Source organism: Capsicum annuum, chromosome 7 (assembly GCF_002878395.1).
Source record: "Capsicum annuum cultivar UCD-10X-F1 chromosome 7, UCD10Xv1.1, whole genome shotgun sequence".
Lineage (NCBI taxonomy): Eukaryota > Viridiplantae > Streptophyta > Magnoliopsida > Solanales > Solanaceae > Capsicum > Capsicum annuum.
Window position 1 is genome coordinate 71174624 of NC_061117.1, and position 15436 is coordinate 71190059.

The window sequence follows — 15436 nt, forward strand, 5'->3', positions numbered from 1 at the left end:
CTTAAGCATAGGTGAATTCATCAAATTATACATTATGAACAACCAAATTTACATGTTTCCAACTCATATGATATCATGAATTCACAAAAACATATAAAGATTCCATCTTGGGAATCACCCAATATCAACAACATGATCATCAACACCCAACAATATAGAAATCATACTTTATAATGAAAAAGAGGAAAACAATCAAGCATCAACATGGGTATGATCATATCACCAAAATCAACCAAGCTTTTGTATTTTAAAGATTGATTCTCGAATCTATGACCGAATTGAAACCATAGATGAACACTACGCATACCTTAAAAGGAAGATTCTTGATGATTGACGAAGGAATTTCCTTGAAATCGGATCTTCAAGCTTACTTATGCAACCCTAGTTGTTTTTCTCCTTTAGTGCTCTTGGATGATGAGCTTTGAGATGAAAATAGGGTTGTAATAGGTTTAGAAGCTATATATTTAGTAGGGTTAAGTTTAGGGACGTGTAAGGAGTATTTAAAGACTTAATTACCTTTAAAATAACTCAAGATGGAGTTTTTTTGACACCTGGAATTGGCTTAGGCGGCGCCTAAGTGATCGCCTATGCTTGGGTTGGGCGGCGCCTAACCAATCGCCTATGCTTACTGTCTCTCACGAAAATGGGCATAACGTTTTGCTCGGGTATTGGATTAAGGTAAAATTGGTATTGTTGGAAAGATAATTTGATTATCTACAATTTAGAGGGTCTAAATCAGATAAAATGCCACAATAAAATCGAGTTATACTCTTTCAAAGATGACCTTTGCAAAATCGAACACTAAAACTTGATGGATTCAAAAACTCTTAGCTTGTATTACCTTAAGTGACTCATATGAACATTCTTAATGCATCATACGCTATCCTATCACTAGGATATTCATTGTAAGTCATGTACTCAAGTATGAATCACAGGATTAGAAATATGTGGGGTATTACAAAGTCTACTTGCAGACCTTCATTGAGCTTACAGATACATTCACTCTGATTGGGGTGACTCCAGATTATATGAGGCTGACACTGTTTCCCCATTCACTTTTGGGAGAAGATAAAAGATGGTTGAATGTGGAGCCGGCTAATTCAATCACATCATAAGATGACTTAGACAGAAAGTTCCTCATCAAATTCTTTCCATTAGGCAAGACTGGGAGACTTTGCAGTGAGATAGTGAGCTTTAAACTAAAGCCTGATGAAAACCTCTATCATGCTTGGGAATGCTTCAAGGCTCTTCTTCGGGAGTGACCACACCACCAACAGTCTAATAAGGTACTTGCTCAAACTTTTGTAGAAGCTCTTGATCATAATACGAAAATTTTGCTAGATTCATTTGCAGGTGGTCAAGCGCTGGAATTGACTTATGATGAGCTATACACATTGCTGAACCACATAGCACAAGGAAATACAGATTGGTATTCAGATTCTAGAAGTGCCACAAAAAGAATTATGGGTGTATTAGAGGTGGACCAATTCACAGCCTTATCAATACAGGTTTTTGCACTACAGAATTTGATCAACACGTCATTCAGTAGCATGAAGTTTGGAGCAGCACAACCTGTAGCAACAGTCAATACCATTTAATAAGCCACATCTTGGTGTGAGGTATGCGGAAATAATGGCCATTCAGCGATCATTTATGCTTTAAATCCAAAATTTGTGATGTATGTACGCAATACTCAAAGGCTAAATTATGGTAATACCTACAACATAAAGTGGTAGACTCAGCCAACAAATTAGCCATGGAATGTCCCATTGCCACAGGCCCAACCAAGTTAGTCAACTAAAAACATGGCGGAGATGTTGAAGCAGATCCTAGCTAATTAGACGCAATTTTCTGCAGACCTAAAAAATTTGCAAGAGGCTACTAGAACTTTAGACTTTCAAGTGGGGAAGAATTAGAAAGCGTTGAATACTATGCCATAAGGTGGTTTGCCAACTAGTATAGAAACTCTAAAGCAGGTTATGGTAATCACCTTGAGAAATGGTAAGGAGCTTCAAGAAGAACCTCCCAAGGCAACAAAGGAGGTAGATGCTGATATGGTGACCTAAAAGGTAAATGAAGAAGTTGAAAATTCAAGAAAGTCTGAGTACTTGAATAAAAAAGTTACTTAACAAGAGAAGAAGAAGACGTTGCCACTGTCCTTCCCTCAACAGTACATAAAAGTGAAGGAGGATGCCTTGTTTAAAAATTCATTGACACATTCAAGGAGTTGCATATTAATTTACCCTTGCTAGATATTTTGAAGAGCATGCCTAAGTATCCAAAGTACTTGAGGGATGTGGTGGTAAAGAAGGTGAAATTGCAAGATGTGGGAGCAATCACACTAACTGAAGAGTGTAGTGCTGTGATGACTCAAAAAATTCCCAAGAAATTAAATGATCAAGGGAAGTTTTCTATTCCCATACAAATTGGGGGAAAGGAAGTCCATGTACTAAATGACTTGGGGGAAAGCGTAAATTTGATGCCTCTATCATTTTTTAGAAAATTGGGCTTGGGAGAGCCTAGAGAGACACGGGTGGTTATGAATAGCTTATCCGAAGGGCATCATTGAGGATGTCCTCATAAAGGTTGGTAAGTTTATTATTCCTGTTGATTTTTTTGTTCTTGCTTTTGTGGGAGACGAACATGTACTAATTATTTTGAGGCACCCATTCTTAGCAATCGAAGGGTCTTTAATTGATGTTAGAGAAGAAACATTCAAGATGAGGGTAGATGATAAAGAGGTGGTATTTGGTATTTACAAGGCCCCGATTGAAAATCCCTTATATAAAGATTTATGAATAATCAATGTGTTTGAAAGGGATGAGTGTGGGGTGACTAAGCCACTAAAGACCTCTTCCAAATACCTGAATACGCAACCTAAGATGAAACCACCATTTCCCAACATGTTAAAAGGTAAAAGAGGTCTGAAAAGAATGAAAAAATGGCTCCTAAAAGGGAGTAAAAGAGTAAAGAAATATGGTTGAGTTGAATTGGGTCATGCCGTGATACTAAATCAGTTGCTGCTTAAGAGGCAACCTAAGTTAAATTAGGTATGTTTTATTTTCAGTTATTGTTTTTGTTTCACGAAGATTTTTTGTTTTGGTTGAGTCACAAATTAATGGGAAGTCTGAGTACCATAATCTTGAGCTTGAAGTATGGCAAAGATTAAGTGTGGGGTCCTATGGATCTCATTTATGTGAAGATGCTACTAGCTAGGCCTAGAGGCCTTAGGGAGTATTTCTATCTTAATACTTTTAAATTCACTTTGGGGGCAAAGTAGCTTTTTAAGTGCAGGGTGGGGAAATTCCCAATTTTTGGCTCAATTTAAAAATTTTAATTTTTTTTTTTGGTTAGGAATAAGTGAGATATTCTTGTTGGTTCTATTTTTGATTACATGATGCAAGTGGATTTATTTGAAAAAGCATGTTGATTGAATGAATTACTATTTTTTAGACTCCTAGGCTCATGTTTATGACTCTAGTACTTGTTGGCTTAATTTTGAATTTGTGCTATTGTTTGGTAGGGAGTCAATATTGATCCTATTGATTTGAACATGTTCCATGTGCGTGTAAGTTTTTTTTGTATATTCCTTGTTGCATGTGATATCTAGAACTTTCCCGGTGTATGTGTGAAGCGAAATAAAGAATGTGAGTTTAGGAGATGCTATAGGCATTTCTTTGATAGCCTTGTTTTATACCTTCTCTCTGTCTTACCTTTGTGCATAATCCTAGTTAAACCCCATTAAGCCTTTAGCTTTTTCTTTGGTAGCCTAATAAGTAGCCTAATTTCCTTCTTTGATCCCTGATTTGATCCAAAAAGCTCATAAGTTCTTTAATAATAATGATAATTGAGAGAGGAGTTTGAGAAATTAAATAAGGAAAAGGTAAAATTGATTCCCCAAGGTAATTTTTATTGGTGTTTATATTTGATGTGTGATGGTTGGGATTGATAAAAATGGTGTTAGAAATATTCCCATGATTGTAGAGTGAAAAAAAAATTAATTCTTGAAGGAATAAGCAAATGCCCACCAAGTGTTTGTGAAAATGCTTAAAAGATATGGGGAAAAAACAAGAGGTATGGCTGAATGAAAAAGTGTAATTTGGTTGTTGGAGAGTGGTTTTAATTTTTTTATGTAGTGTATTAAAGCACTTAGAGAGGTTAGTCACTATTCTCAAATAGTTCTTACCCGTCTCTTAGCCTACATTACAGCCTGAAAAATACCTACTTGATCCTAAGCTTTACATTTGACTATTAGTGAAGCATTACACTAAGGGAAAGCCTATGGTTCATTATGCATAACTTGTGAATTCTTTGTGAGAGTGAGCGAAATTTAATTCTTGTACCCATCATGTTATTAATTGCATTATTGTGGGGATTATGGGTAACACTCTTATTGTGAGGGGGCACATATTTGATGAATATGGGTGATTCATAAGATGTCTTTAATTGAGAAATAAGCATGATTTTACCAACTAGGTGAGTCTATTCTTGAGGTTAGGATGTTTTGGAGTAGTGTTCATGAGCTTTCAATGGTGTAAATAACATTCTTAGCATAGTAACTTGCATTCTATGTAGTTATTATAGTTCTAACTTGAGTTTCTTGCATTTATTTTAAGTGTTGATTATTCATACTTGATGATGATTGTAGTCAAGAGTTGTTTGAGGACGAAGAAGGATTAAAGTGTGAGGTGGTGATGTTGGGTGTATTTATTCATTCTAGCATCACTATTCTAACCCTTTTAGCCTTGTGTTGAGGATGATTCTAAGATATAATAGTTTATAATGAGATCAATGTGTTAAAACATGTGTTTATATGGTTCAAGGTGAATTCCAAGCAAGTTTGTACCAAAAAGAATCAATTAGAGTTCAATAGAAAAAACTAGTCGTTCTAGCGTAAGCTAGGTGCTTGTCTAGCCTCTCTTATTGGATTGTATTACGTTCTATGTGTTCGTTATGGTTTTAAATATGTTATCATATGTGGAACTAAGTTTTATGAGTGTACAAGGGTCAAGTGGATCAAGACAAGAGACAAAACAACAAGTTAAAGATCAAAGTGAAATTTTCCTATGCTTATCTTTTGTTTCTATATTGTCGTGTTGGATGTTGTGTTGTTTTTAGCTCTAAATTATTGTTTTTAATACTATAGGATTCTTGGTGAATGGATAATTATGATATATGAAGGATATACAAGATTCAAATCAAGTGGAAACAACTCAAAAAGGTTTAGAATGGATCACGGAAGCACAAAACACAGCTTGACCCCAATTTGGACACCTGAAAAGTATTGGGAGAGTGTGGATGTGTGGAAATAAGTATGGCCATGTGCGACAAATCAGTAGACTCAGAAGGGACTCAAAATAGTATGTACGCGCGATATGTGTGCGTCGCATGCTCTATTCAGTGCAATACAACATACGCCGCATGCTTTACTTCAGGGGTCTAATACGTTAGAGAAATTCAAGAAGCCAACTTCTAGTGAGTGCATGTGAATAGCATGCAATGCATGCTCCACTCCACACCTGGGCGTTTCACTCCAATTCAACTCTAACACAAACCTGGCTTACCCTTATGCTATATATACATGATGTATTACGTTTTTACATACTTTTGGGCATATTTTGGAGATCAAGGGGCTGATACAACTTCATAATTAGGTTTATATTAATTTAATTTAGTTCATCCATGTTTTTAGTCATTAAGTACAACCTTACAATTGCGATTATGACTATGGGTGGCTAAACACCCTTTTTCTGGGGTTAAATCCAAGAACATGAGTATTATTGCTATGGATTAAGTTTGTTTTCTTTGTTTATCACTGTTGGTTGTTTGTTTATTCTTGTTTTAATTATTTTGAGAATTTATCACCCTTAAAATACATCAATTATCGACCTTGAGAACTCGGGAGAAGGAATAGGGAGATAGAATATGAGAATAAGGAGAGTATGGTTTGTTTTTCTTTATGAAATAAGAGATCCAAATTAGTATCTAGGATAGGGATGTACTTAGATACCTTACTTGATTCATTTGTATGATGATATTTGTAAAGAACTTAAGTGAATCATTACATCCCCGCTCAATGATGTAGGTGTAAGGTTCAACTTAGGTAAACGATTAGTGGTTAGGAAACCGTAATCATGTAATAAAACCTATGAATAAACTACCACGATAAGTAGATTAATGAATGAAGTTCAAGACGTAATATGATTGTTCGAAGTGATTCAACCCTTGGTTTTCTCCTGTTGATTGTCTTTAGATCTTTACTTACGTTTTGTTTATTTTCTTGTAATTATAAACTATAAACTATAAACTCTCTTTTTGATTATGCTTGAATCAATTGAATCTAAACTGTGAACTGAAATTAAATCATTGCCAAATCTTGTCTCTGTGGGTTCGATATTCGGTTTTCTTAAAGGCCACTATATTACTTGTCAGACCACATACACTTGCGTGTGTGCTTGAGTCGCAATAGGTGCTTATTGAGCGATGAATATAACTTAGGTGTATGGATAGATAAATAGTAATGATGTGTGGAATAAGGATATGCTAATGAACTATAATTATATAAACTATAAGATTCGTATCAATTATTATTATCATGAGTTCATAGTGGACTAGCACTTCTTGATGGTTTTTTATATAGCTGCCAAGAAAGAAAAATATGTAAAGAGGTGTTATTAATCATGTCTAGTAATTAACACTAGGTTTGAACAATGAATGATCATCGAGGTGGAAATAATGATTGCTTGGGATAGTTATGCTGGTTATATGGAAGGTGAGCTAGTAGGCTTGCAGTAATGTATACAAAATTACAATTAAGTATGATGGTGTAGGTTTGATATTGATGTGTACCCAAGGTAACATATGGCTGCATGATTTTCTAAGATTGCCAAGTGTTGATTTGCTTAGATAGCACCATTAAGTTTCTAGGTATGAAAAAGGCTAGTTATATAGTATATGTTATTCTTTATAGCTAAATTAAAGAGTAATTGATAGACAATGTTGAGTCTTTTGATATAATCTTAATTCTCATGGTTTTAGGAAAAAATATGAACTTAGAGGTCTGATGTTAGTAAACTAAAAATAAAAGGGCAGATTATATGTTTAGTGAGGTAGGTATATTTGTCGAGAAGAGTGTAAGTATATGAGTATGATTATTAAAGCCAGAGAAAGTTAAGGATGGTATATATAAAATAAGTGTCCAATGATGAAGTTAGTATTTTTCAAATACAATTTATTTGCGTGAGTTGGGCATTCATGTGTAGACTGGTGGAGTAAATATAGCTCAAACTTGAGGATATGGATTAGACCCATAGGCTTAAAATATTGGCTTTGATCTAAGTGGAGATGATAGGGTGAAGAACCAAATCATGTTTGGTGAATTAGATTATGATGCTCATCAAGAAGAGTTATGATGAGAGTGATCCATTCTTACTATAGTGTATTCCTTGGATTTTAGTCATTGTACCACCCAATCTCTGTCTTTCATAATAGTTCCACACCCGTGACTAATGCTTATACACTTCATACATATTCATGTTCATTCCTATCTTATAGTAAATGAAGTAATAGCTTTAGTTTGTTATCTTATTCATCCCCTATAGATTTATGAATTCCAGTCCTATGTTAAGTAACTTATGATATATATGATATCATATGCTCAGTCTCCGGAACTCATGATACACTATTAATGATAAGTGAAATTCACATTATGTCATGTATGTCCTCAATTTAGATCTCTCCAAGGAATCCATATTTCTAAGGCCTCAGTTAAGTGTCAAAGTAATGTATAATGTTCTTTTATGCATTTGGTTCTCATGTTCTATTACTTCAGTGACCTTTCTTATGTTAATAGAGTGCTTATGAAAATGGATGAACAATGGTTTAGATGAGAGAGTAAATGTTTCTTATTAAGAAAAAGTGTTGTATGCTTGTAATGACCCTTTAGGGTATTTCCTTTATTTCCATACATTTTTTCTATTTAGAGCTTTCCAATAGCTGCCCCAAGTCATTTGTGACTTGCTAGAGCTGACAGTTTGGTTAGCGAGAAGTTCGTTTAGTTTATAGATCTAATTCTATTTTTTGAAGTATTCTCTAGTAAGAATTGCCTATCGGGTAAAACCTTTAGTTTAACAACCTTGTATGCTAATTTTGATAGTTATATCATATTTGAAACCTAAATTTTAGGCTGGGGGACCCTTGGATATTGGGTTATTAATTGAAATTTGATAAAAATGGCCCTTGGGTATAGGTCCTAGTTTTTATCAAAAACTACCTCAAATGGAAATTTCGACTGTGCCATTGAGTCCATAATGTCAAATTTGATAGGGTAGCATAGTTTGTTTCCATTCACAGGATTTTAAGCAAATCCTGAGAGGCTGTTGCATCCGCTAAAGAGGCCCTTTGGGCACTTTAGAGGAGGACGCTTTAGCAACCCTTGCTTTCCCAACATGCTTCTTTAATACCAACCTATCCACTTTTGCGGTACGACAGGCCAAGCAGGTATAATTTTAGTGGTAACGGCTTAAGTGGTCAAGTGTCAGCTGAAGCAACACATGGGAGGCATTAAATCTCCCACTTGCTAGATTTTCTCCCTATTTTCACACAAGTCTTAAGAGTTAAATCTATAAAAAGTGTAGGAAATTTGGAGAAAAATTAGTAGGAGATTTGGGGGTGTTTGTGAGCTTGGATTAACTCATTTTTTCCTCAAATACTTGGTAAGTTACGTTTAATTTTTGGTTAATTTCTCAATTTATTCCCAAAATCCCTAGCTTATTATTGGGTTGATTTAGCATCATTGGAGCTCAAAATTTACTCATTCTTGAGGGTAAATATTCCTTGAGCGTAGAGTGATGTGTTGACGATTTCACAAGTGCAATTCCACAAGTGGACCCAACATGGAATTTTTACATAATTTTGGATCCGAAGCATAAAAATGCAATATGAGTATCGTTGTTCCCATAATGATGAGTAGATTACCATTTTGATAATGTGGCATCATGCAAAAGCTTTTCAAAAGGGAAAATTATTAATTTAACGGACTTCACCAGGCTTTTTTTTGGTGTCTAGTAGGCTAGGTTTACCTTTCTTATATATTGGGTTAAATTATACTATATTTATGATAATGTTCTAGATGTGGGTTGGAAATTAGGACTTTGAATTACATTTAGCATGAATTAGATTATTTAGCTGCTTAGAGGCCGTAATTAGGCATAATTGCCTTTGTTACTTGTCCTTTAGGTAGAATTTCTATCTTAGAAATAAATTGTGGCTTATTAAATATCTAGTTTAAATTAGATACCTTAGCCTTGTTCAAGGTGGAATTTTCCTTAGAATAGATTTCAGGGATTAGAAGTGTTATACCCCAGGTTTTGGACTCTAGAATTTGCCATGTGATTGTGCTCACTCTCCGAAGTACGGCTCAAGTGATGAGTCATAGGCCCTCTTCACGAGTCATATAGTTCAAATATTGGCCAAACCAGTGAGGTGGCCTAATGTTTCTATTTGGATCGTGACTTGGCCCTCATGAGTCGTAAGCTCAGGTCAGGAGTCATAAGGTGTGAATCATGACCATTCTAGTATGGTGGCTCTGAGTATCTACCTGGCTACGAGTTATGGTGATGACTTGTGACCAGTGACCATGCGTCGTTACCTAACCCATAGCGACTGGCGACAGTTTTTTGCACCTTTTAAGTGGGGTTATTTTGGTCTTGTCCTTGCACTCCATTATTTCCTATGAGTTAAAAACACACTAAAGGACCACACAATTATTCATTACTCAATAATAAGCATCATTATCTCTTCTCAAACTTACAAAGAATGGGAAAGTCCAGGGTTTCTAAGGATTAAGCACCTAGGGTTCAAACAGTGGTTTTCTCTACAAATTTCTTTGGTATCTAGGCATGTATCTCTTTCCTAAATTAATTTTATACAAAATCATGTGTTTAATTATTTTTTGTGTGATTTAATTATTAGGTTGAGGGATTTAGAATGATGGTCTCATGAATTGAGTTCCTATGGTTTTTAATTAGCTGTTTATGCTTTATTCTTATGATTTTGAATTAAATAAATGCATGGGAGTGGGAATTGAAATGGGGAACATGGGTTTCCCAAAATTTTATGATTTAGTGGTTTGGAATTGGCTTTACCCTCAATCTAACTTGTCAAATTGGTGTTGAACATGGAAATACACATGGTTTAACTCACATTTGGAACCTTGCATTGAATAAAAGGTTAATGGAACTTAAAATGATTTTGGAAGTCCTTCGTGGCCATGGATTGGTTTTTAATTAGAAACTTTAAAGTCAAACTTGGATATTTGGTTTCGGAATGACATAATGGAATTGGCTTGCAGGATTAACTTTATTTGGTATGATGATACCAAATGGTAAATGGCTGATTAAAAGACTCCTTGGTTAATGGATGGGAATGTGTAAATGGTTTTAGTTTGGTCTTAAATGAGGTTGTGCAGCATGCCGTGAAGGTGGAGGTTCGCGAAGGAGGGGCATTACTGGAAACAATGTTTACTGGAGTTTGGGTCATGGTGACTGTGTGCATAGTTCACATTATATATATATATGTATATATATACATATTGAATTGATGGGTCATAGATTCCCTGGCCTTTCCTCTAATTTCCTCGGTTCATGTGGCTAACATGCGCTGGGGCCCTTTTAGTAAGGGAAGCTATACCCATTTAGCCCGTGGGTGCCCATAGAATAGTTAGAGAAACATATTCCAAGTTAATGATTTCAAAGTTCACGCTTAAAACTTATTCCCTATCCTGGCATCTCATATATATGTATATATGAATATGTGTATATTTCTTTTAATCCTTTCCTTGTGTTAGATGTTAGTTCTCATCCTACTAACCATCCCCGAACGCTGTATCATTTCATGATGTAGGGTCCTAGGGGTTGTTTGGTTACTTTATGCAAAGTTAGGTGGTTCTGATTTGTTTGTTTGTTTGTCATCTTGAAGTGGTGATCCTCCTTCTTTCAAAAGGCTTGTTACTTTTTGGTTTCATTATATTGTCTTAGACTATCACTTTTGGATTCTATTTTTGCTATAGTCGGGGAAATGTCCTAACCTAGGTTGATGTTTGGTTTTGTCAAAGGCTTTTTAGACAAAGTATGGGTGGTTAGTATTTACTGACACTTAGTTTCTATTTTGTTATCTATCCATTTTTACATTATGCTTGGGTTGCTTCTACTATTATATTTATTGTGCTCAGGTGACTAGATAAAGGGGGTGGTCTCCGAACCTTGGTGGGCTTGAGATACCCATCGCGACTAAGATTGGGGTCAGGTTGTGACATTCTTGGTAACAGAGCATAATTTCAGGGACATTGGGTATGTACAAAGCTGTGTCAAGTAGAGTCTCTTTTATAGGTGTTTAGTGAACCACACTTGTAAGGGGGATACTACAAGACATTTAGGAATGTTTTCCTTTCTTGTGTTCTATTTTGGGCTATAGAGTTTGGTGTCTTGAAATTCCTCTAATCTCTAACTTACTCACATTTTAGATCATGCCTCCCTAAAGATATGATGCTCATAGAAACTCCTATGGGACCTCTGTGCTGCCTGAGGATGATGTGAATGGAATTCACTCTATTTATGGAGTGCATACCTTGTCTAGGGTCCCTGCTCTTGATTGTATTGCCCCAAGTAGAGTCCCATCAATTCCTACAAGTCCTCATCGAGCTTCCCAGTATGATGATACTTATGACCGATGCCCCAGGGTGATGTTTCTAATGGAGAGTTTGACAACCCATCAAATATGTCGCCAGGAATACCTAGCTGGATACATCGATTCCACCTTCTTTGAACTAGAACCTAACTACAAAAATAAATATTTTGCTGGAACATAAAAATTTTGGGTTGCCCCCCAATAGCGCCTGATTTAATGTCGCTGGATGACTTGGTTATCTTGACTACTCAGACTTCACCTGCTGATACCTCTTTACCATCTTCATAGAATAAATCTACGATTGAGAAAACACTCATCTACTTTTTCTGTGTCATGGATGAGTGTATTTTGAATCTTGCTTCTTTGTCATTGAGCCTGAACTTCAGCTCATTCATCTCCATGTCCACTATCACTCTTCTAGTTGCAAGGAATGGTCTACCCAGGATGATGGGCACTTCGAAGTCCACCTCACAGTCTAGGACTACAAAATCAGTAGGCAGTATAAAGTCGGCCACCTTTACCAATACATCATGTAATATGCCCACTGGCCGTTTTACAAACCTATCCACCATCACCAATCACATATTCGTTGGGGTAGGATCCCTCACACCCATCTTCATGTACACAACAAGTGGAATTAGGTTTATACTGGCCCCTAGATCACATAGGGCCTTAGAAAAATTTAGAGACCCGATTGTACATGGAATAGTGAATGCTCCAGGGTCGGCCTTCTTCTGCACTAAGGATTGTGTAGAAATGGCACTATAACGGTGAAGATTATCCACCGGTTCATAGCTTTCTGCCCGCTTCTTTGTTACCAGATTCTTCATGAATTTGGCAGATCCTGGAATTTGCTCTAGTGCCTCAACCAATCGCACATTCACTGTCAATTGTTTGAGCATTTCCATGAACTTACTGAATTTTGCATCATCAATTCTTTTCTTTAATCATTGAGGAAAGGGAGGTGGTGGTCTTTGGAGAGTTTTCAACACTACCTCCTTCTCCTTCTCTTTCCCTTTTTCTGGAGCATCATCAGAACCATCCAGCTTCTCAGACTCCACTAGACATTCTTCTTTGGGTTCATCCTCTGCCTCAGTCATATCTTCAGCCAAACTTTTGCCCACAGAAGGGACAGGTAATATCTTACCTCTTATAGTGGTAATCTCCATACATGAGCCATCATTTCGTATATTCTGGACTATATCACTTAGTAACGTTCCACTCTTCCTCTAGTTAAATGCTATGGAGAGTTGGCTCATCTACTGCTCCAACTGTTTGATTGCGGTGGAGTGTGAGTTTACTAACTGACTAATAGATGACAGATCGGTCTTCATGGTAGTCACACCAGAGTTGGTATCCTCTACTTCCTTCAGCAACTTAGCCATCATGTCCTCTATGGATATCTTTTCAAAACTTGCTATAGCAGCCTCACAATTTCCAGAAGGGAGATATAGCCCACTCCTATCATTATTTTTCCTCCAATTTACCTGCTTCCTATCTTTATAACCAGGCTTATCATAATAATTTTGACCTTGATTCCCTTGGCTATTGCCCGCAAACCTCCCTAATTATTAACAAAGTTTGCCTCTTCTTCTGAATCAGCATCAACTCTATCTTGTGATCCCATAACTTTCACCTTCTCAATCTTGCCTGATAGAAAGTGCTTGGTTAGCAAGTCCATCTACGATTTCAGGTGAGCCATGTCTTAGTCATGCTCCTCATCTCTTCTGTGTTGTTTCGCAGTCATACCCACAGAAACAGTGGGGTTGGCTACCATAGAGTCTCTGGTATGCCATGCCCGACTCTGTTTGGTCATTCACTCTAGCATTTCTAAAACCTCTGGAAATGTAAGATCAACAAATGAACCACTAGCAACATTATTTAAAATTGTTTTTGTCACATATTTAAGAGACCTGTACAAAGTCTCCGTCAAGAGTATGCCCATCATATTATGGTTCAGACACTGCGTCGGCTTCTTTTTAAAGCTCTCCCAGGTTTCATGTAAGGCTTCAGTTTGGAGCTTCCTAAAGTTTCTGATCTCATCCCTCAAATGTTCCCTCCTAGAAGGCAGAAAAAACCTTTCTAGGAAAGCTCCTTTTAACTGCCTCCAGTTGGTTATAGAATCGGGTGTTATCTTATTAAGCCACAATGTTGCCTCCCCAGACAGATACAACAGAAACAATCTCAATCGGATAGCATTCTGACCCATTCCTGGGTTATCAAAAGATTTATAGATGGTGACAAAGTTCACCAGATGCAAGTTGGGGTCATCCCCAAGAAGAACACCAAATAACCCTTTCAAATTGAGGAGTTGAATTATAGTATTCGTAATGTTGAATTTTTCTCCAGGCGCCAACGGTGGAGGAATAATTTCACCCATTGCACCTGCTTCATCCATTCCATCATCATCATCATTGAGGTCATACTGGACTGGCTGGTAATCTTGTTTTCCTCGGAACGGACGGTTCCTGTTAGCATTACGCTGTACTGGTGCAGCTACTTGCTTTGCAAACCTTGGATTACCAGGGTTTAACAACTCCTCGTCTCCCAAATCTTTATCCTCAGGATTTAGATGTCGTACTTGTTGACCAACATTCTGCACATTCACCTGAGCTCTAGCTAAGCCTGCTAACCTGTCAGCCTCCTGCTGGTCTGCTATTCTTCTAATTTGTTGTGGTTTTGGATTAAATGGTAATAATAGTTCTCCGAAACTTCTGGTTCTTTGCATACACTTCAAAGATTCTGTAATAAACAAAAACAACAAATAAATATAAAACGAGGAAATTTGACTAATAGTCAATTAACGCACACAAACTTCAATTTACAACCGTATTCTCCATCAACGGCGCCATTTTTGATAATGCTCAAACAACGCCTCTCTAATTAGAATGTAAGTGATTGTTGTCAATATATAACCCAACTAGGTTGGGGTCGAATCCCATAGGGAATATGGTGTGAACTTAAGTTGTTTGCGATTTAATCTACTAATAGTTGGATGTTTCCTGAAATGGGGGTTTTGGAGATTAGCCAATAATTGTTGGTCACCTTATTTTCAGTGTTTGTAATCAAGAGTTTATGGAAAACCAAAATTATGTTCACTATGGGTTTTAGTACTTGACAGATGCTAATAGTGATTCAAGATTCTCACAGTAGGTAGGACAACAAATTATCTTTATCGAAGTTATGCCTAAATGTCTCTCGACCTACTTAAGCATTTAATTACCTAATCCTCTCGAACTTAGAGAATTTATATTTACTAACCAGACTTTACCTCAGGTTAATGAACCTTGCTACAGTGTCAATTATTAAATGGAAGTTTAGTGCTTCCAAGTCCCTGTCAATAATTCACTTCCTACTATATTTGATTTCTTATCTCAAGCAAATCAAAGAAGGTACTATCTATCATTTGCAACCAATAGCTAATAATTAAAATCTTAAAATTATCAAGGAGTTCTATTACCTTTAGAATCTTAAACACTTAGCATCTTATCAAGACTTAACCCATAGATCCCATAATTTGGGTTAAAGAAATTTAGCCACTCATAATGTAATAAGCAAAACAACTAGATGTATTCATAATTTGAAAGATGAACTTACCACAAGATGAATACTAACTACTAATTCTCAGATCAGATCACAATAGCAATCCCAAAATATTGATGAAAATCTCTTCAAAGTTAACTATTTTTCAAGCCAAGAAACTAGAGAGAAAAGTAACAATATATGTGTCCCAAAATAGCTTCGGAATTCC